The sequence below is a fragment of the Pongo abelii genome, chromosome 1, assembly GCF_028885655.2.
Source record: "Pongo abelii isolate AG06213 chromosome 1, NHGRI_mPonAbe1-v2.0_pri, whole genome shotgun sequence".
In the NCBI taxonomy this organism is placed as follows: domain Eukaryota; kingdom Metazoa; phylum Chordata; class Mammalia; order Primates; family Hominidae; genus Pongo; species Pongo abelii.
In genome coordinates this window covers 64455168-64477394 of record NC_071985.2, presented here as the reverse complement: position 1 = coordinate 64477394, position 22227 = coordinate 64455168, and the positions used below count along the sequence as shown (strand labels likewise).

The 22227-nt window shown below is 40.7% G+C and overlaps 1 long non-coding RNA gene across 1 annotated transcript; it reads left to right on the top strand.

Annotated features, from left to right (window-relative positions):
* The first annotated feature begins 2533 nt into the window (after positions 1-2533).
* Positions 2534-20580, top strand: LOC129058222 (uncharacterized). The gene is made up of 6 exons (XR_008523205.2): positions 2534-2987; positions 10912-11023; positions 14628-14753; positions 14963-15088; positions 17894-18004; positions 20419-20580. It is a non-coding gene; the product is annotated as an uncharacterized LOC129058222 (long non-coding RNA).
* The last annotated feature ends 1647 nt before the right edge of the window (positions 20581-22227 follow it).

The window sequence follows — 22227 nt, the reverse complement described above, 5'->3', positions numbered from 1 at the left end:
ATTTTTATGATTCGAAGCTTGATCTTTATAATATCCCTGAATATCAAAGACATTGGGAAAATCTATAGAATCACCAAGAATTATATCAAAAAGAGACCAAAGCCATGGAGTCTAACTTTTCACTCACCACAGAGCAAGCCAAAAAGTCAGTGAACCAAATCATTCCTTTTATATACTGTAAGTGGATTTTAGTTTCAAAGGAAAAAACTCATTAAATAGTGAAAGAATTTGTACCTATTTCTTATTAAAATATTTTGGCTTTCACTTACTTGGCTGTCAACGATAGTCCTTGTCATTTAACCTAAAAAAATCTTTGTTGCAATTTGAATCTTCCACATGGAATATTCTGGTAGTGGCCACTGAAAATAAATGACCAAACTCCCCAAATCTTCTGTGTTAGGATACCAGGTCAGCTCCTGAAACAAAGGCCAACATAACAGTGTCAGACAAGATGGAAGTTTCTTTCTTTCTCACAAAATAGTCAAGCTTAAATAGACTAGAGCTGATATGGCCATTTCATAGTGCAAGGGATCAGGCTCTTTCCATCTGGGTGCTCTGCCATTCTCAACATGAAGTTTCCATCTTGTGGTCTAATGTAGCTGCTCCTACAACTGCCGCCATCTGCATTCCAACCAGCGGGAAGAGGAGAAGGGCCAAGGGGAGGGCTCATATCCTTGCAGCTTGCATATCATGTGCCAAGTCACATGGCCACCCCTAGTTGTAACCAAAATGGAAAGTATAGCTCTTAGCTGTTGTAGACTGGTAAAGTGGAAGTTTTCTGGCATACCATTCCATTACAAACTTACTACTATCTTATTGTGCTAAACCAGAAGATGTCTACTTATTAAAACACAGCAGTAGCAACCCAAATGTCAATCCAAAGAAACAAACCCTAAATCAAATTAACTAACATTAGAAAATAGTGAGAAAATTCTTGTAGTGTGTATTCTGTACATATAAACTAAACTGTTATCTTTCAGACTATCAGGGTAATACATAATGTACTAAGGAAGTAATCAGGGCCAGGCGCAGTGGCTCACATCTATAACCCCAGCACTCTGGGAGGCTGAGGTGGGAGGATTACTTGAGCCCAGGAGTTCAAGACCAGCCTGGGCAGCACAGGGAGACCCTGTCTCTACAAGAAAATAAGACAATTAGCCAGGCATGGTGGCATGTGCCTGTAGTCCCAGCTATTCAGGAGGCTGAGATAAAAGGGTCACTTGAGCCCAAGAGGTCAAGGTTGTAGTGGGCCGTGATTGCACCACTGCACTCCAGCCTTGGTGACAGAACAAGGCCCCATCAAAAAAAAAAAAAAAAAAAGAAAATATTAATTGACCTGCTGGCACCTCAGAGTTATCCTCTGAAAGTGGATGATTAAGGGCATCTTTAGGTGTAGTTCTGCCACTTTCAGACTCCATGTTTCACTGTCATGTTGCTGAAATTCTAGACAAGTGTTTCAAAGAGTCCTCAGAAAAACATAGGGTCTTATATCAAAAGCTTTACAAATGTACACTCCCTTTGACCCCAAAATACTACAAAAACACTACTTTTAGGAGTTTGTCCTAAGGAAAACATTGAGGATGAAGGAAATGATTCATAAAGATATTTATTGCAAAGTAGTTTGTTGCAATGAAAGATTAAAAATAATCTATATATCCTGTAAAAGGAAACTGTACATGTTATATCAACACAATAGAATGTCTCACTGCCATTAAAAATGATAGGTAGGCCAGGTGTGGTGGCTCACGCCTGTAATCCCACCACTTTGGGAGGCTGAGGTGAGTGGATCACTTAAGCTTAGGAGTTCGAGACAAGCCTGGGCAATATGGCAAAACCCCATCTCTACAAAAAAAATACAAAAATTAGCCTGGCATGGTGGTGTGCACCTGTAGTCACAGCTACTTGTGGGGCAGAGGCAGGAGGATTGCTTGAGCCTGGGAGGTTGAGGCTGCAGTGAGCCATGATCGCACCACTGCATTCCAGCCTGGGTAACAAAGTGAGACCCTGTCTCAAAAACAAAAAACAAAAAACAAAAACAGGTACAGAAATATTGGCTATTGACATGGAAAGATGCTCAAAATATATCATTAAGTGAAATATATATATTTGAAAATAATATGATAGTATGATTCAAAGTATAAATTAAAGCTATGAATATTCTTTTATTTTGTTTATAATTGACACATAATAATTGTACATGTTTATGGGGTACAATGTGATGTTTCAATACATGTTTATATTATATAATGATTAAATCAGTATTAGTTAGCATGTAGCATGTCCATCACCTCAAACCTTTATCATTTCTTTGTGGTGAAAACTTTAAAGATCCTCTTTTCCAGCTATCTTGAAATGTACAATACACTGGTTTTTTTTTTTTTTTTTTTTTAGAGACAGAGTCTTGCTCAGTTGCTCAGGCTGGAGTGCAGTGGTGCGATCTTGGCTCACTGCAAGCTCTGCCTCCCGGGTTCATGCCATTCTCCTGCCTCAGCCTCCCGAGTAGCTGGGACTACAGGCACCCGCCACCATGCCCGGCTAATTTTTTTTTTTTTTGTATTTTTAGTAGAGATGGGGTTTCACTGTATTAGCCAGGATGGTCTTGATCTCCTGACCTTGTGATCCACCTGCCTCAGCCTCTCAAAGTGCTGGGATTACAGGCGTGAGCCACTGCGCCCGGCTGTACAATACACTGTTATTAGCTATGGCCACTCTACTATGTAATAGAAGATAGAACTTATTCTTCCTAACTCTAACTTTGTATCCCTTGGATGACCCCTCCTGATCTTCCCCGTCCTTCTCCCACCAAGAGAGACCAGACCATCAAGTAGACCAGCACACTCCAAACAGATCTTTGGAAAGAAGGCATTGTGAGTGGACAGAGGGAGGATGCAGACCCTGGGGCTGAAAGGAGAGAAAGTTGGGAATCCTGCACAGCGTTGCCAAGCACTGGAACTCAATCCTGACCACAAGTGGCTCTTAGGGAAGCGGTAAGTGGAATAGGCATGGAGCAGCCCACTCTCACCATGGACCTCCAGGATCCTAGCTGTGGGAGACCCCACGACCCGGATGGATGGATATTTGAGTTGGCAGGGAGAACTGCCCAGAGAGTTGGCGGAGACAGAGCTCTAGCTTGCACAAAGCTCAGAGGGTTTGGTGTGAGAACGCCTGCTCTGGAACATAGCCTTGGAGTACTCATCCCCCAAGGCTTGCCGTACTCCTCTAGGTGGCTGTAAACTTTGTTAGCTGCCAGATTTGGAGAGAGCGGGGCAGTCATGCCTGTGGGATAGGGTCAGTATGATCTGAACACCTTCCTGTCTGCTGGCTTCTCCTAGGGTCCAGGCCTGGACACATCCACTTGCAGCAGGCCTCAGCTGCCCTGCTGGAATGCTTGGCAGCAGCCATGTTCCCATTGGAGCACTTTTGCAGACACACCCTAGCTGGCAGACACCTGCCTGCAGCCTCCCCCAGCTGCCCTACCAGTGCGCAGTCCCATTGAGACCCACCACCATCCTGGCAGTGTGCATGTGTGTGGACTGCTGCCACCTCACCACTGTGCCCATGCCCATACCCTCCCTCTGTCATACCGTCCTGCTGCTGCTCACTCCCCCATGGCCTCTGCACTGCAGCATACTCTTCTGGACTCCCCCACCCCCTGCTTCCCCATCAGAGGCTTTTGCTGGTAGTCCCTGTGGGCCTATTGTTGCCAGTGGACTGAAACACTTTGGCCCTTCCAGCACAGCAGTGCTTAATCTCAAGAAGCCAGAGAACAAAGCCACGGGCCCAGTCTCAGCCCCACAGGGTTAGAACATGCAGCCCAGGAGTGTTGAGCTGACCCCTGGGCCCCTAAAAGTATACAGAAAGGAAGCCAATTGAGTAAACCCAACTTATACCAAAGTCAAACCCTCAAGGGCATCAAAAAATGTAAAAGCAAAAAGCCACATTCAAGGACAACAACTTCAAAGATTAAAAGAACATCAGCCCACGCAGATGAGAAAGAACCAGCACAAGAGTTCTGGCAACTGTAACAGTCAGAGTGTCTTCTTACCTCCAAATGACCACACTAACGACCCAGATATGGTTCTTAACAAGATTGAAATGGCTGAAATGACAGACATAGAATTCAGAATCTGCATGGCAAGAAAGCTCAACAAGATACAGGAGAAAGTTGAAACCCAATCCAAGGAAACCAGTAAAATGATCCAACAGTTGAAAGATGAAACCATTTAAAAACTAAAAAAATTTTTTAACTTTTGACTTTTTGTGGGTACATAGTAGCTATATATATTTCTGGAGTACATGAGATATTTTGATACAGGCATGCAATGCATAATAACCACATCATGGAAAATTGGGTATCTATCCCCTCAAGCATTTATCCTTTCTGTTACAAACAATCCAGTTATACTCTTAGTTATTTTTAAAATGTACAATTAAATTATTATTGACTGTAGTCCCCCTGTTGTGCTATCAAATACTAGGTCTTATTCATACTGTCTATTTTTTTTTACCCATTAACCATCCCTACCTCCTCCCAGCCCCACACTACCTCTCCCAGCCTCTGGTAACCATCCTTGTATCTTCTCTCTTCAGAAGTTCAATCATTTTGATTTTTAGATCCTATAAATGAGAATGTGTGATGTTTGTCTTTCTGTGCCTGACTTATTTCATTAGCATAATGACCTCAAGTTCCAACCATGTTGTTGCAAATGACAGAATCTCATTCTTTTTATGACTGAATAGTACTCCATTGTGTATAAGTACCACATTTTCTTTATCCATTCATCTGTTGATGAACACCTAGGCTGCTTCCAAATCTAGCCAGTTTAAGAAAGAACCAAACTGGGCTGGGCATGGTGGCTCACGCCTGTAATCCCAGCAATTTGGGAGGCTGAGGTGGGTGGAGCACCTGAGGTCAAGAGTTTGAGACCAGCCTGGCCAACATGGTAAAATCTCGCCTCTGTTAAAAATACAAAAAATTAGCCAGACATGGTGGCCAGTGCCTGTAATCCCAGCTGCTTGGGAGGCTGAGGAAGGAGAATTGCTTGAGCCTGGGAGGCAGAGGTTGCAGTGAGCTGAGATCGTGCCATTGCACTCCAGCCTGGGTGACAAGGGCAAAACTCCATCTAAAAAAAAAAGAAAGAACCAAACTGAACTTCTGGAAATAAAAAATTTACTACAGGAATTTCATAATGCAACTGGAAGCATTAATAACAGACTAGACCAAGCTGAGGAAAGAATCTCAGAGTTTAAAGACCACTCTCTCAAATCAGTGCAGACAGACAAAAATAAAGAAAAAATAATTTAAAAAAATGAACGAAACCTCTGAGAAATATGGGGTTATGTAAAGAGACCAAACCTATGACTCATTGGCATTCCTGAAAGGGATGGAGAGAGAGTAAGCAACTTGGAAAACATATTTGAGAATATTGTCCATGAAAATTTCCCCAGTCTTGTTACAGAGGTTGACATGCAAATTCAGGAAGTTCAGAGAACCCCTGTAAGATACTATACAAGATGACCATCTCCAAGATACATAGTCATCACATTCTGCAAGGTCAGTGTGAAATAAAAAAATCTTAAAGGCAGCTGGAGAGAAGGTTCAGGTCATATACAAAGAGAACCCCATCAGATTAACAGTGGAACTTTCAGCAGGAACCTTACAAGCCAGAAGAGATTAGGGGCCTACATAGAGCATCACTAAAGCACAGAAATTCCAACCAAGAATTTCATAGCCAGCCAAACTAAGCTTAATAAGCAAAGGAGAAATGAAATCCTTTTTAGACAAACAAATGCTAAGGGAATTCATTACCATGAGACCTGCCTTACAAGAGTTTGTTAAGGGAGTGCTAAACATGGAAAGGAAAGACTGATACCTACCACACATAAACACACTTACGTACACAGCCCACTGACACTATTAAGCAATCAAGTGTACATAACAACCAGCTAACAACAGGATGATAGGATCAAATTCTTACATACCAATATTGACCTTGAATGTAAATGGACTAAACACCCAACTTAAAAGGCACAGAGTGGCAACTTGGATAAAAAAGGAAGATCTGACTGTATGCTGTCTTCAAGAGACCCATCTCATATCTGATGACTCCTATAGGCTCAAAATAAAAGGATGGAGAAAGATCTATCAAGTAAATGAAAAACAAAAAAGAGCAGGGTTGCTATTCTTGTTTCAGACAAAGCAGACTTAACAATGATTAAAAAGGACAAAGAAGGGCATTACGTACTGATAAAGGGTTTAATTCAACAAGAAGACTTAACTATCCTAAATATATATGCACTCAACATTGGAGCACCCAGATTCATAAAAACAAGTTCTTAGAGACCTATGAAGAAACTTAGATAACCACACAATAACAGTGGGAGACTTCAACACCCCACTGACAGTGTTAGATCATTGAGGTAGAAAACTAACAAAGATATTCAGGAGCAAAACTTGACACTTGACCAACAGACCAACAGACCTAACAGACATCTACAGAACACTCCACCCAACAATAAGAATATACATTCTTCTCATCAGCACATACTTTAAGATGGACAATATGCTCAGCCATAAAGCAATTCCAAACAAATTTTAAAAAACCAAAATCATATCAACCACACTCTTGGGCTACAGAGCAATAAAAATAGAAATCAATACAAAGATCTCTCAAAAACCATAAATTACATGGAAATTAAACAACTTGGTCCTGAGTGATTTTGAATAAAGAATGAAATTAAGACAGACACCAAAAAATTCTTTGAAACTAATGAAAACAAAGATACAGTATTACTAGAATCTTCATTTACTCAGAGATTCTAATGTAAAGAGGAAAGTTTATAGTGCTAAATTCCTATATCAAGACGTTAAAAAGATCCTCAAATTAACAACCTAACATCACACTTAGAGAAACTAGAAGAGCAAGAGCAAACCAGTCCCAAAACTAGTAGAAGAAAAGGAATAACCAAAATCAGAGCTGAACTGATTGAAATTGAGACATGAACTTGGTTTTTTGAAACAATAAACAAGATTGATAGAATACTAGCTAGATTAATAAAGAAAAAAGAGAGAAGATCCAAATAAACACAATCAGAAATAATAAAGGTGACATTACCACCGACCCCACAGAAATACAAAAAACTCTCAGAGTCTATTATGAACACCTCTATGCACACAAACTAGGAAACCTACAAGAAATGGATAAATTCCTAGAACATACAACCTCCCAAGATTGAACCAGGAAGAAATTGAAATCCTGAACAGACAAATAATGAGTTCTGAAACTGAGTCAGTAATTAAAAACTTAACCAACCAGAACAAGCTCTAGACCAGAAGGATTCACAGCCAAATTCTACCAGATGTACAAAGAAGAGCTAGTACCAATCCTACTGAAACTACTCCAAAAAATTGAGGAGGAAGGATTCCTCCCTAACTTACTCTATGAGGCCAACATCATTCTGGCACTGAAGCCTGGCAGAGACACAATGAAAAAAGGAAGCTTCAGGCCAAAATACCTTATAAACATAGATGCAAAAATCTTCAACAAAATACTAGCAAACCAAATCTAGCAGCACATCAAAAAGCTAATCCACTATGATCATGTAGGCTTTATCCCTGGGATGCAAGGTTGGTTCAACATATGCAAATCACTTTTATGTAATAAAAGTAATTCATCTCATAAACAAAACTAAAAACAAAAACCACATGATAATCTCAATAGATACAGAAAAGGCTTTTTTTTAAAATAAAATTCAACATACATTCATGTTAAAAACCCTCAACAAACTAGATATTGAAGGAACAAACCTCAAAATAATAAGAGCCATCTATGACAAACCCACAACCAACATCAAGCTGAACAGGCGAAAGCTAGAAGTATTTCCTTTGAGAACTGAAACAAGACAAAGAATGCTGACTCTCACCACTCCTATTCAACATAGTACTGGAAGTCCTAGCCAAAGCAGTCAGGCAAGAGAAAAAAATAAAAAGCACCCAAATAGGAAGAGAGGAAGCCAAACTATCTCCTTCCACAGATGATATGATTCTATACCTAGAAAACCCCCATAGTTTCTGCCCAAAGGCTCTAGAACTAATAAACAACTTCAGTAACATTTCAGGATAGAAAATTAATGTACAGAAATCAGTAGCCTTTCTTTATGCCAATAATGTCAAGCTAAGAGCCAAATCAAGAATGCAGTCCCATTCACAATAGCCACAGAAAAAAGAAAATACCTAGGAATGCAGCTAACCAGGCAGATGAAAGATCTCTACAATTAGAATCACAAAACACTCCTGAAAGAAATAAGAGATAACACAAATGGAAAAACATCGCATGCTCATGGATAGGAAGAATCAATATTGTTAAAAAGGCCACAGTGCCAGAAGCAATGTACAGACTCAATAATATTCCTGTCAAACTACCAACATCATTTTTCATAGAATTAGAAGAAACTTCAAAAATTCACTTAGAACAATAAATGAGCCCAAATAGCCAAAGCAATCCTAAGCAAACAGAACAAAGCCAGAGAACAAAACCAAAACAGCATGGTAGTTGTACAAAAACAGACACATAAACCTGTAGAACAGGTTAGGGAACCCAGAAACCAAGCTGCACAGCTACAACCATCTGATCTTCAACAAACTGACGATAACAAGCAACAGGGAAAGGACTCCCTATTCAATAAATCGTGTTGGGATAACTGGCTGGTCATATGCAGAGGATTGAATCTGGACCTCTTCCTTTCACTATATACAAAAATCAACTCCAAATGGATTAAAGACTTAAATATAAGACCTAAAACTAAAAACACTAGAAGAAAACCTAGGAAATATCATTCTGGACCTAGACATTGGCAAAGATTTCATGATAAAGACTCTAAAAGCAATTGCAACAAAAATAAAAATTGACAAGTAGGACCTAATTAATGACTTTTTGCACAGCAAAAGAAACTATCAATTCAGTAAACAGACAACCTACAGCATGGGAGAAAATATTCTCAAACTTTACATGTAACAAAGGTCTAATATCCAGAATTTATAAGGAACCTAAGCAAATCAACAGGTAAAAAACAAACAATCTCATTTCAAAAAATAGGAAAAGGACATAAACAGACACTTCTCAAAAGAAGACACACATGCAGCCAACGAACATGAAAAAATGCTCAACATCACTAATCATTAGAGAAAATTCAAATCAAAACCACAATGAAATACCATCTCATACCGGTGAAAGCTATTATTAAACCAGAATGGCTATTATTAAAAAGTAAAAAAACAAAAAGCATGTTGATGAGGTTGCAGGAATGTAAATTAGTTTAGCCACTGTGGAAAGCAGTTTGGAGATTTCTCAAAGAACTTAAAACAGAACTACCATTTGACCCAGCAATTCCATTACTGGGTATATATCCAAAAGAAAACGCATTGTTCTACCAAAAACAAAAGCAAACAAACAAAAAAACAAAAACATCTAGCCATTGAAAAAATAAAGACTTTTGGAAAATTGCGATTTTTCTGGTTAAACTTCTTTGGTATGTGTCTTTCTGATCTTCTAAATGTATTTATCTACCTACCATTCTTGGTTCTTTATTACCACTCTTTTAAGAGGAATCATTTCTTTTGTTATCTTTACATTGCATAATTAAAACCGATTGACTTATCTGGGCTTTACTTGTTTAAGCTATCAAAAGTAAAACTAATAATATTTGCCTTCCTTACCAAGATTCCTGGGGATATTTCTCCTGAAAAAAAAAAAAGTGTTGGACTCTTCTGTTTTTATTTTTCTGTTGTCATAGCTTCATAACAATTAATTATGTGTAAGTTTCCATTATACCTAATATCATCACAGACAGTGCATTATCTATATACACAGAGGGTTAGAAGCTCTCTATTGTGGTGTTTAGACTCACGCTCATCCAGACAATCTAAAAGGATAACAAGGATAATGAGTTCCTCTACGCTTCACATGGATTATTAGATAGGACTTTTGACTGAAAGTGGCAGAATCTAACTTGAACTAGAGTAGGCAAAATGGCAAACATATTAGCCCATAAAATGAAACTGCTGGAGATGTGATGGTGTAAGGACTCTTCTCTTTATATGTTAATCTCATTATCTGAAGACTGTTTTCCCCGAAAGGCCAACTTATTCCCAGCTGCTTCCATGAGAGGAAAGGGCTCATTTTCTCTAGAAGCCAAGGTAAAAAATCTAGGAAAGGGGCTCACCTCTGTAGGAGAGATAGGGAAGAATATGGGTTATATGTGGGTTATTGTGATTGACAGCCATCATCAGAACCACATTGCTGGAATGAGGTGAGAGGAGTTCCCCCAAAGTCGTGTGCTACAGGGTCACCAAAAAGACAACCATGACATCTGTGTGCCTTTTAACTGCAAAGAGGTTGGAGGAGATATGAAGTGCTAAACAACACACAAAATTCTTTTGCCAATTTTACAAACATTTATCACTGCCACTCAAGAAACGAACATAAACAAGGAATAATCTTTATCCTAAAGAATTTTATAATCCATGGAGGGATTAGAAAGTGCACAGGCAATTATGATTCAAGAGAGACTATACTAATTATCACAAAAAGCTTACAAAGGGCTCTAGATAGTTCAGTGCTAAGGGAGAGACCATATTAATTTAAATGGAAAAGGCTAGGCAGATGATTTGGGCTTTGGGACATTGGGATTTTGATGGGCAGAGCTGGCACTTTGAACAGTGATGAAAGGATACTCTATCTAGCTGAAACTACATGAGGAAGTCTTCTACTTGGGAGAGGTGTGCAGAGGGCATTTGGGGAGCTGCAAAGAATCTAGCTGCAAACTGAAGGTGGGGATTAAAGTTATATTATGGAGGATCTTGAATGTCAGGCTAAGGAATGTGTACTAATTATCCTGTGGTTTCTCTCACAGAAACCAATGGCTGCATTAAATGAGTCTATAGAAGATTTTTCATCTCTGGACATGTCTAATTGCAGAGCTCTAATTGGAGGAACGTGTGGCAGTATCTGAAAGGAGAAAATAGGTGCTTGCTGCTTTGTGTCAAAACCTCTAATGTTAGAATATGTACAAAAAATGGGCACAAAAAGTTGGTGACATATAGCTTAAAGTGGGAAAAATAAGCAAGAAGATAATTCTTACAGGTTCACCAAGTGTGGCCTCATGACCAGCAGCATTTGTCACCTGGAAGTTTGTTAATAATTCAAAATCTTGAGCCCCACCCCAGACTTACTGAGTCAGAGGCTCTGGGAGTGGAGCCCAGCAACCAGTGTTTCAACAAGACCTTCAGACAATGTTTTTTTTTTTTTTGAGACGGAGCCTTCCTCTGTCGCCCAGGCTGGAGTGCAGTGGCGCAATCTCGGCTCACTGCAAGCTCTGCCTCCCGAGTTCACGCCATTCTCCTGCCTCAGCCTCCCGAGTAGCTGGGACTACAGGCACCCGCCACTGCGGCCGGCTAATTTTTTGTATTTTTAATAGAGACGGGGTTTCACCATGTTAGCCGGGATGGTCTCCATCACCTGATCTCGTGATCCGCCCGCCTCGGACTCCCAAAGTGCTGGGATTACAGGCATGAGCCACCGCGCCAGGCCCAGACAAGGTTAATGAATGCTAAAGTTTGAGAACCACCGTTTGATAGGCTGAAAATGGCACCTCAAAAGACAGTGCATCTGAATCCCCGGAACTTATAAAATATTATCTTATTTGGCAATAGGGTCTTTGCAGATCTGATTAAAGATCTTAAGACAAGAAATTATCCTAGATTATCTGGATGAATCCTAAATACCGGCACAAGGACCCTTTTAAGAGAGAGACAGAGGGAGATTACACACATGGAAGAGGAGGAGGCACTGTGATCACAGAGGCAGAGCCTGGAGTGACGCAGTAACAACTAGGGGATGAGGGCAGCCACCGGAAACTGGAAAAGGAAATGAATGGATTCTCCCCTAGAGCATGTGGAAGGAACACAGGCGGCTTTGCTGACCTCTTGATTTCAGCCCAGTGAAACTGACTTCAAATTTCGGAATCGTAGTTCTGAATTAGAACTGTGAGAAAGTGAATTCTCGTTTTTTTTTTTTATTTTTATTATTATTATACTTTAGGTTTTATGGTACATGTGTGCAATGTGCAGGTTAGTTACGTATGTATACATGTGCCATGCCGGTGTGCTGTACCCACTAACTCGTCATCTAGCATTAGGTATATCTCCCAATTGAGATTTGCATAGGTTAGAAAGCTGTCATAAAGCTTTTTTATGGTTAAGGAAATGTTTTGTGGGAAATAATATTGGCATTTATTTATAGGAAAATGTTTCACAATAAATATTAGAAGATAGTCTATGTATAATCTATGCTACTTGATAAAATAGTCGCGCTTTTAAAAAGAGATCTGGAACACCTGGAACTTGTAATAATTTGTCTTCTGCACAATGCTTCTCAGATCATTGTTATATATATATAGATATATCTATGAATATATAAAATAATATATATATAAATATGTACCCATTTAATTCTTACAACTGCATACTATATGAGATGAGCAGGTCAAGTATTTTTATTTTTCTTATATTACAGATTAAAAAATGATGCTCAAAGAAGTTAAATAACTGGCCCAAATTCACAAAAAAAGGTTGATACTAGATTTGGTATTAGAAACTACCTAAATCTCCTGACAATGCTGTTTCCAGGGTTTCAGGTTTCTTCAGCTGACCTCAACTGGGCAAATTAATATTTGTGGTTAATTACACTCTGGTTTAGAGACACTGTGATCTGTTTCAACCAATTCAATAGGCATTGCTGAGCATCTATTGTGTGTCTGAAACTGTGCTAGTTCATCTAGGGGAACACAGAGAAAGTGCCAGACATATTACTGGTAGGGAGGAAATGCCTATGTAAATGAAACAAATAAGAAGGAGAAAGAATAAAACCAAATGCCTCAATCTGGGAGACTTCATGCAGAAAAACCTTGAAGAATGGATGTGATTCAGGAGGTGAAAGTTAGAAAAGCATTGCAGGAGGCAAAAGAGTGTGTCGGGGAGTGGCAGGAGTGAAACAGCATGAACAAAAGCGTAGAGATTGAAATAACAGGTGGGACCCGGAGAAAGTGGAGTGACAGCCTGAGGTGCCAGGAGCACCATGTATATGTTGGTGAGTAGGGGGAGCTGGCTTCTCAGGGCCCACCTGGCCTCAGACAGTCTCACAGTAACCAAGAATCTTTAGTATTTCCAGTGAATACACACACTAGGAAAGTAAGGGAAAAGTAGTACTCACATGTAAAAATTAAAATGCATTTTAAAAACCTCAACTTTTGCCCAGCCTTACCATTCTTGTCCTATGGGCCCACCCTCTGGAAGCTTGTACCTCTGCTCCTGTGTTTTCTGATGGTAAACAGGTACAGGTGTATGTGTTTGTAAATGTATTTGAACCATGAGCCGTACATTTCCTGTTTGCAAAAGAGGTGTCTTTCTTTAGGAAAATGTTTTAAGAGTTCAAGGTGAGGACACAGTCTGCAAGGAGATGGGAAATCAAAATTACGTTTACATAAAGTGACATGAATTAGGGAGAGAGGCTTAACTGGAGATAGAGGGAAGGGGAGGAAGCAGGAAGTGGGGAAGGGGAGGTAGCAGGAAGTGAAGAAGTGGGCAGAGCAGGAGGCCAGAGCCTGAGGAGAAAGGACAACTGGTCAGAAACTTCTGGGGCCAGAGAGGTAGAAGGGCTTTAGAGAACAATGATATTTTAAATTATTTTTGGTGTTTCCATGTAAAACTTCTCCATTGTCCTGAATCTTCCATAAAAGTTAGTTACACCCAGAACCTGGAATGGGTGGTATTTTGGGGAAGTACCTAAAGTGAGGTGTGGATGTGTAGGACTCAGGGCCGTGTCCAGCATGGACAACAGAGTAGCAATATTTATGCAAAGGCAACATGACCCACAGACCAGATGAAGTTCTCCCTTGATGACAAAGAGAAACCCAGGCACATTGTCTTCTTTCCCCCAAGTTGCTGGAGAAAATGGGAAGCTTGTTGAGTTTTCCATTTCATATAGGATAGGGTTTCAGCCAATTTCATTTGATCCATATAGGCCATGGTGATCTCTGCATAGATCTGGGTTACCACAGCTCACGGTCATCAATGGCAGCCATGCTTTGGTCTCTGCTTCACTGTGCTAGTCTGCCACCATGGAAAGGCCTTTCTGTTTGCTGAAAGTCACCAGGCAAGTGAGCCAGCTGCTGGAGGAGGAGGTAGAGCTAGATCGGCCAAATGTAGTCTCCAGAGAGTGACTCAAATTTGGCTTCTCTTGGCTCCAGAGTCTATTTTCTGTTTACTAAGGGATTAATCATGGTTTCCAAATTGGTCTGCCAGGACACCGGCAGGGCTGGTTAAAGCAGAGGTGCTGGGTTTGGGATTTTTCCATGCCCTGGTTGGTGATTTTCAGCAGGAAAATGAAGGGATGTGCTTTCTCCTTTATAGCTGCCCAAAAAATTATTGAAAGTCCCATAACTTATCTGATTCTGGTTACTTGTGTCAGCATAAACGCACCAGGTTTATAGCAACTGAGGTGAGATGCCTCACTTCTTTAGCATCTGAAGTGAGATGTGTCAATTCTTTTTTTTTTTTTTTTTTTGGTCAGCATAAAGTGAGGTGTGGATGTGAAGGACTCAGGGCCATGTCCAGCATGGGCAACAGCAATAGTAGCACTTATGAAATGGAAAGATGATCCACAGCCCAGATGAAATTAAAGCCTTTGGTGAAAAAGGTAAATCCAAGTACATTGTCCTCCTTCCCCCCAACTGCTGGTTTGAGTAACACAATTTGGTGGCTATTTGAATTAATTTAATAATTGTTTAATAAATAACCAACATGTACTAGGCTACAGAATCCCATGTTTGATTTAGCATCTAGGGAAGTCACGCAGGGTTTGGAGATACTGTGAACATATCTTTCTTTACTTTTTGTTTTTTCGAGATAGGGTCTTTTTCTGTCACCCAGGCTGGAGTGGCATGATCATGGCTCACTGCAACTTCTGCCTCCCTGGCTCCCAGCCTCAAGCGATCCTCCCACTCCAGTCCCCTGAAGCAACTGGGACCACAGGTGAGTGCCACCATGCCTGACTAATTTCTTTTCTTTTCTTTCTTTCTTTTTTTTTGAGATGGAGTCTTGCTCTGTTGCCAGGCTGGAGTGCAGTGGCACAATCTCGGCTCACTGCAACCTCTACCTCCTGGGCTCAAGTGATTCTCCTGCCTCAGCCTCCCAAGTAGCTGGGACTATAGGCGTGCACCACCACGCCCAGCTAATTTTTGTATTTTTAGTAGAAATGGGGTTTCACCATGTTGGCCAGGATGGTCTCAATTTCTTGACCTCATGATCCACCCGCCTCAGACTTCCAGAGTGTAATTTTTGTATTCTTTGTAGAGATGGGGTTTCACTATGTTTCCCAGGCTGGTCTCAAACTCCTAGGCCCAAGGGATATGTCTGTCTTGGCCTCCTGAAGTGACATGAGCCACCGTGCCTAGACATATCTTTCATTCTTATAAAAGGGGCTTGAGCCTGTCTTTTTGCTAGATTCATGATAATCCTATTAGGATATGTCTTTTCAGTGTATTCATACATGAGCAATGAATCAACACAATGCCTTCTTGAGCCTGGTCTAATATCATGGGAGAAGACTTTTTAAAAGTTGAAGCATGGCTAACATGGTGAAACCCTGTCTCTACTAAAAAATACAACAAAAATTAGCTGAGCGTGGTGGCGGGCACCTGTAGTCCCAGCTACTTGGGAGGCTGAGGCAGGAGAATGGTGTGAACCCGGGAGGCAGAGCTTGTAGTGAGCCGAGATGGCACCACTGCACTCCAGCCTGGGTGACAGAGCGAGACTCCATCTCAAAAAAAAAAAAAAAAAAAAGTTGAAGCAATAATTGATTTTGCTCTCATTTGTTGGATTGTTTAACGTAAGAGGTGGCTTGATTATTTTGCACTGTAACTACTTCTACAGATGTCTACACTGATCATATTTTCCCAAGGACAATTAAGAGGCTCTTGAAAATATAATAAATAATTTTTAAATGGAGAACATGTTTTTCAATTAGCTGGAATTACTTTAAATAATTTGTGATTTAAGTAATTTGTGATCACTATACTTTAGAACTTAATATGTAGGGTGTTTAGCTTTATGGTAATAAAAACAATCTCTAGCTGGAGAAATCTGCATTAATCTCACAAAAACACTTATATTGTGAAGTAGATTTGTGGAAAGAAGCATGTGATGGGTCTGTCACTTCTGTTTTTAGCTTTATCAGTCTTTCAAAATAGTAAAAACAATTAGAATAATGAAACAGATTATCATATTATAACATATTGCTATTTGAGTCCTGATTAATTTTGACACTTTCAACTGTTCGTTCTATACAAATCTGCATACACAGCACGTAGGGACTAGCATTACTATGGTCTGGGTTGTAATTAGAACAGAAATAGATAGACAGACAACAATGAAATGCTCTTAACTTAGTCCCCAAATCCCACTGATGCCTGAAATCCCACTGTTAATGCATGCCTCCATAGTGTTAGGCATAGTCCTCCTCAGTAGTGTTTTGGGCATGTCCTTCAGAGAGTGAGGATATTACCTTAAGGAACACCAACAATCAAGAAGTATGGCATACTCAATGGGCATGTTTTCAACTCTTCTGCTACTTTTTCTTTTGTGCACTAATCTGATGCATACAATTATTGAGAAAGGATGAAGCTAGTCAAAGTCCCTGCAGTATTTCCCATTGATGAGATATAGAAAAAAGCAACAATGGCAAATATTAGGAAAATGATTCTCAGACTCTCTATTGTATCTGGCTTATTCTAGGAGAGACCAGGAGCACAGAGCAAGTGAGTGCAAAATTGACACAGAACTTAAATTTCTGTACCTGGGATTGAGAGTTGAAGAGTTCAGGTGCCAACTACTTTGTGGTCTTTCTGAATCATGACCTTTTGTGATGACCAAGTAAAATGAAGGTAGAATAACGTCAAAGTGAGAAGGTTCTAGGATGCATTCCTTAGAAGCTATAAGCTGGAGTGTTTCGATCAGGCTGTTTGGAAAAGCTCTTAGAGTTTCCTGCTAGAGTGGCAGTGTCCACAGAGACAATAGCAAAACAGGGTTATCCAGCTAACCAAGCTTTCTAAAAATCATTTTGAAACTTAGAGTTGGAAAGGGCCAAGAGGTCATCTGCTCTACCTTCCCAGCTGCTGTCTAACATCTCATAAGTGATTATCCACGTTCTATTTGAACACCTTCCATGATATGTAGTGCATTTAAATGCCCCATTTTGGTAGTAGCCTTTCTAGATATATTTACTTATGCCCCAAAGATATCTATAATCTTCCAGGAATGTACCCTTCAGTCTGGTAACCAAGTAACCTTCTCTTTCTAGCTATTAATATATGGGATTCCTCTGTTTTTATACAAAAGCACCATGTTAGATACTGTAAGGAGAGAATAGGATTCAATAATATATACTAGACTCTTGACTTGAAGGACATTTCAGCCTAGTAGAGGAATTTAGACACAAGACACACATACACGTTGGCTGAGAGGAATAATCAGGGAAGTTTCAGGAAAGAGATAGTATGTGAACTTAGCTTTGAAGTGTGGGTAGAATTTGGAAAGACTTTTCCAAGAGTGGCCTAGAAAATAAGCAAAGTTGTATTACATGGGAAAATATTTCAATAAGATTCAGGTCACCTGCTTAAGAACCCCATTTCCCAGGAGACAACAGTGGGGAGTTTACCATTCAAAGACCTGCTTTGGAGATGTGGATTACTATATCCTTTGATTTTCAGAAGATGCAGTTAGTATTTCTCTTTTTCAACAAATACTGTTTTCTTACTAAACCATATTTCCTGTTCCCAGAGTAATTTTATGCTGATTGAAGAAAGGAAGTAAACAGAGTTCCAGAAAGCAACTGCAAATACTCATTTTGAAAAACAAAACAAAACAAAAACAAGGGAGACATTTTAAAAGGTATTTTTATTCAGAAATTTTTAAAAAAGAAATAAGGAAAAAGGTGAGCAACCCACAATTTGTCCTGTAGTATACAAATGGCATCTAAGAGTGAGAACCTTGGCATCCTTGAAAGCAGAGGTTTGAGGTCTGAGATGTTTTGGTTCATGTTGTACCATATGGGCTACTCGCTGTGTGAATGTACACTCTTGTTCATCTCGCCCTGTGCTGGGCTAGTCCAGACCTAGGTCTGCTCTGCCTCTCTGGGTTTGCTTGCTGGGCACAGATGGCAAATACATGGTCAGTGGCTAAGCTGTGGATAGAATACTGTCTCTTCACAACTGACTCACAGGATGGCAGGGCCAGCTCACTTCCCCTTCTGATGTTTTTGTTCCTTAGTGTACAGTGGGACCATAGCAGTCCTCACCGTCTTTCTTCATTCCATGGAAATAAATGTGTATATTTGTGAGTGTGCTTTGAGACAAGGATGAAAAGGAGGTTAGTTCTTGTCCTCTTCAGGGAAAGCACAGAATCACTCTCCCTCCTATTACTGTTAGCACCAGCAACATTCACGGGTAATTCTATCAGGGACACACAGCAGCCTTCTGAATGTTGGCTTGTTTATTGCAGAGTACAAACGAAATCTTGGGCTAACCAAGTTACGTCCCCATGTTGACTCACTTCCTTGCTTTCCTCCTAGCTGCTAAAGCAACAGGACCAGTTGCCAGAGAGCTTATTTTACCTCCCCAAAACAAGATTGGTGTTTCATCCTTGAGTTTAGTACACAGGATTGTTCTTATTCTTCTGTAGATAGAGAGGTGCACTGCTTTATGCTGCAAGTTGTCTATAAGACAAGTTTTGTGAGTATCAAATATTTGTAAGCAAATCAAATTTCTCCCCCAGTTGAAATGATTATTTCAGAAGAATTTCGTCTTTGTTTTGAATTGGACTTCTGAGTTGGACTTCTCAGCATGATAAAGAAGAAAAAGCATTAGAATAAGAAAGAAGATTAAGCTTCTTGTTTTGATTATGCCCATAATCAGCTGTGGGACCCCGGGCTAATGCACTCCAAAATCCCACTATTCTGTGACCTGGCTATGTGGGGCATCAGCCTCCTCATCTCTAATATTTTGGATTTAAGTTAGTTGATTTTTATGGTCCCGCAATGGAATTCTTTAAACAACTCCACTAATCCATGATACTGTTGCTTTAAAAATCTTGGTTTTAGCTTTCCTCTAAGGAATTTATAGTAACAATTATCTACTTTTCTTTTCTTAAATAAAAATAGAGGTGGGGTTTTGCCATGTTGCCCAGGCTGGTCTCAAACTCTTGGGCTCAAGTGATCTGCCCACCTTGGCCTCCTGAAGTGCTGGGATGACAGGTGTGAGCCACTGCACCCAGCCAGACCATATGTCTGTAGCATTTTGATAACATTCTCTACAATCTGGGCCCTGCGTAACTCCCCAGTCTTCAGACTACTACTCTCTATGCTCACTTATTTGGCGATTTTATACTCTTTGCCACTTTAGATGCCATTTGTTTGTTGTTTCCAGTAGATTAGTGTGTCCAACCCAGATTTTGGTAAACCCTAGACTCATTCTACAGTCTGTGACATCTCCATTTGGATTTCTTATCGGCGTCTCAGACTCCATATGTCTAACTTGGAATGCCTGATCTCCATTGCCTCCTAAACCGGCTTCTCTTATGGCTCTCCCATCTTGGGGCCCAGCATCTCAAACCTTTCCCTTGCTTACACCAGACATTTTGTTGTTATCTGTACCACCTCCTTCTCTTGCAGTCTACTTGATGCCACCTAATTGGTATCTCTGGCTTCTGTCCTTGTTCTCTTAACGAATCATTTTCCAAACAGCAGCCAGAGTGATCCTTTCAAAAATGGATTCAGAAATCATGTCACTGCTCTGCCCAAAGTTCCCGAATGACTTCCCGATCACTCAGAGCACAAGCTGACGCTCGACACATCTGGGCTCCGTAAGCTTTTCATTTCTGCTCCTCCTCCTTTTGCTCACTCTGCCCCTGCCACATTGGTCTCCTGCTCTCCCGGAACTTGCCCAACACGTTCCTCCCTCAGGGCCTTCACATTTGTCATTTCCTGTCCTGTGATGCTCTTCCTGCAGATATCTACAGCAGCTCCCTGCTGCTCCTTTTGTAGGTTTTTGTTCAGATGTCATCTTCCTGGTGAGCTCTTCCCTGAACAGCTCCTCACCCCCTCCACCTTGCCCCCGGGACTCCCTTTGACCTTTCTCGGATTGTTTTCCCTGTAACTCTTGCCACCACCTCATACAGGGCTTCTCAAGCTTGGCATGATTGGCATTTTGGGACAGTTCTTTGTTGCGGGCTATTATCCTGTGCCTTGCAGGATGTTTAGCAGCATCACCACCCTCGACCCACTCAATACCTGCAACTTTCCTCCCTAGGTTGTGACAGCCAGAAATGTCTCCAGACACTGCCAAATGTCTCCTGAGGGACAAAACCACCCCTGGTTAAGAATCTTTGATATAATGTAAATATGCATTTTACCTATGTATTTGTTTATTGTTCCTCCCTTCCCCACCAATAAAATATAATCTCCATGAGAATAGGAATTTTTGTGTCTATTTTCCACTGATGTAATGCAGGCACTCTAAATAGGGTATGATGCATAGTAGGTGCTCAAACAGATATTTCACTGGTGAATAAATGAAATGTGCTCCGACCTTGTTCCTCTGTGCTCATTAAGCTCTAGCCACACTGACCTTTCTTCCACCTCTCAGACATCTGGAGCTCCTTCTCACCTTTCAGCCTTTTTCTTTCAGATCTCACTCCTGGAAAGCTCTATTCGCAGGTGTCTGTTTACTTGTTACTCAGGTCCAATAACACCTGCTCAGAGAGGCTTCCCTGATCACCGTATCCTACATGACCCTCCCTGCCAGACAGAGTCACTCTCTATATTGTTACTCTGTTTTAGTTTCTGCATTATATTTGTCTTGGAAATTATCTTGTTTACGTGGCAGGTGTACATCTTGCTCCCTTAAATGAATGCTCCCTGACCACTCCATATTATCTGCTTTGTTTATTAACGGCAGTAATCTAAAACAGTGCAAGGCCCATCGTTGATGGGCTTATTGAATAAGAATGCCTGTCTTTTAATCAATTCAGGGTGGAAGAGAGTCTCTATAGAAAGGGTTTAAGGGGTGTGTCTGTCAAGGTCCAGTAGCAAAAAGAAAAAAGAAAAAAAAGAGTCTGCTCTAGCTAGTTTGAACAGAAAGGGATTAATTAGAGAATGTGGTTCACCATCGAGAAGGCTGCAGCAACATCCTCCACAGTGAGCTTTCAGGAACCACCTTGGAAACCACACACTGACTGGGCCACCAAGGTAGAGACTGCTCTTCTTTGATTGAGAGAACTACAGCCAAGCTGGGACACTGAGGGGTCAGCTGCTGGGTCTGGGACCAAATGACCACTTCTGGGAAGATCACACCTGCATGAAAAGGAGGTCAGCACTACTGGGAACTGACAAGATCAAGAGACTGGGGTAATGACTCTGTGTGGTTCTCCCCGTGTATATGTTAATAAAATGTATATCCCTTTTCTCCAATTAAAAAAAAATTCCCTAGCAAGTTGACTCAGAAGAAGTAAATAAATACTCTCAAGAAACTGCGTCAGAAAAACCAGACACTACCACTCTAGTGTTGGCTAACAGGAAGCGACAAAGCAGCGGAAGCTTATTTGTCTTGTCTTCTAGCTCTCATGCCAGTATGCATGATTGGTGGAACAAAACCTTGGCTACTAGGAAGTCTGGGAGATGTGGCTTTTAGCTTTCCAGTCTCTGTAGCATGGAGGGCACATTGGAAACAGGTTAGAATGGCTGTGAGGGCTGCTAATCCACCATACATAGGATGGACAGATGATTGATTATTAAAAAGTTAATGAATCTTCAAGTTTATATTTGCCAGGCAAGAAGGTCTCAGTAAAACCAAACCAAATAGTGCCAGGCACTATTACGGGGCTCATGCCTATAATCCCAGCACTTCGGGAGGCCGAGGTGGGCGATCACCTGAGGTCAGGAGTTCAAGACCAGCCTGGCCAACATGGCAAAACCCTGTATCTACTAAAAATAAAAAATAAAAATAAAATAAAAAAAAAAAAGCCAGGCATAGTGGTGGGTGCCTGTAATCCCAGCTACTCAGGAGGCTGAGGCAGGCGAATTGCTTGAATCAGGGAGCAGGAGGTTGCAGTGAGCTGAG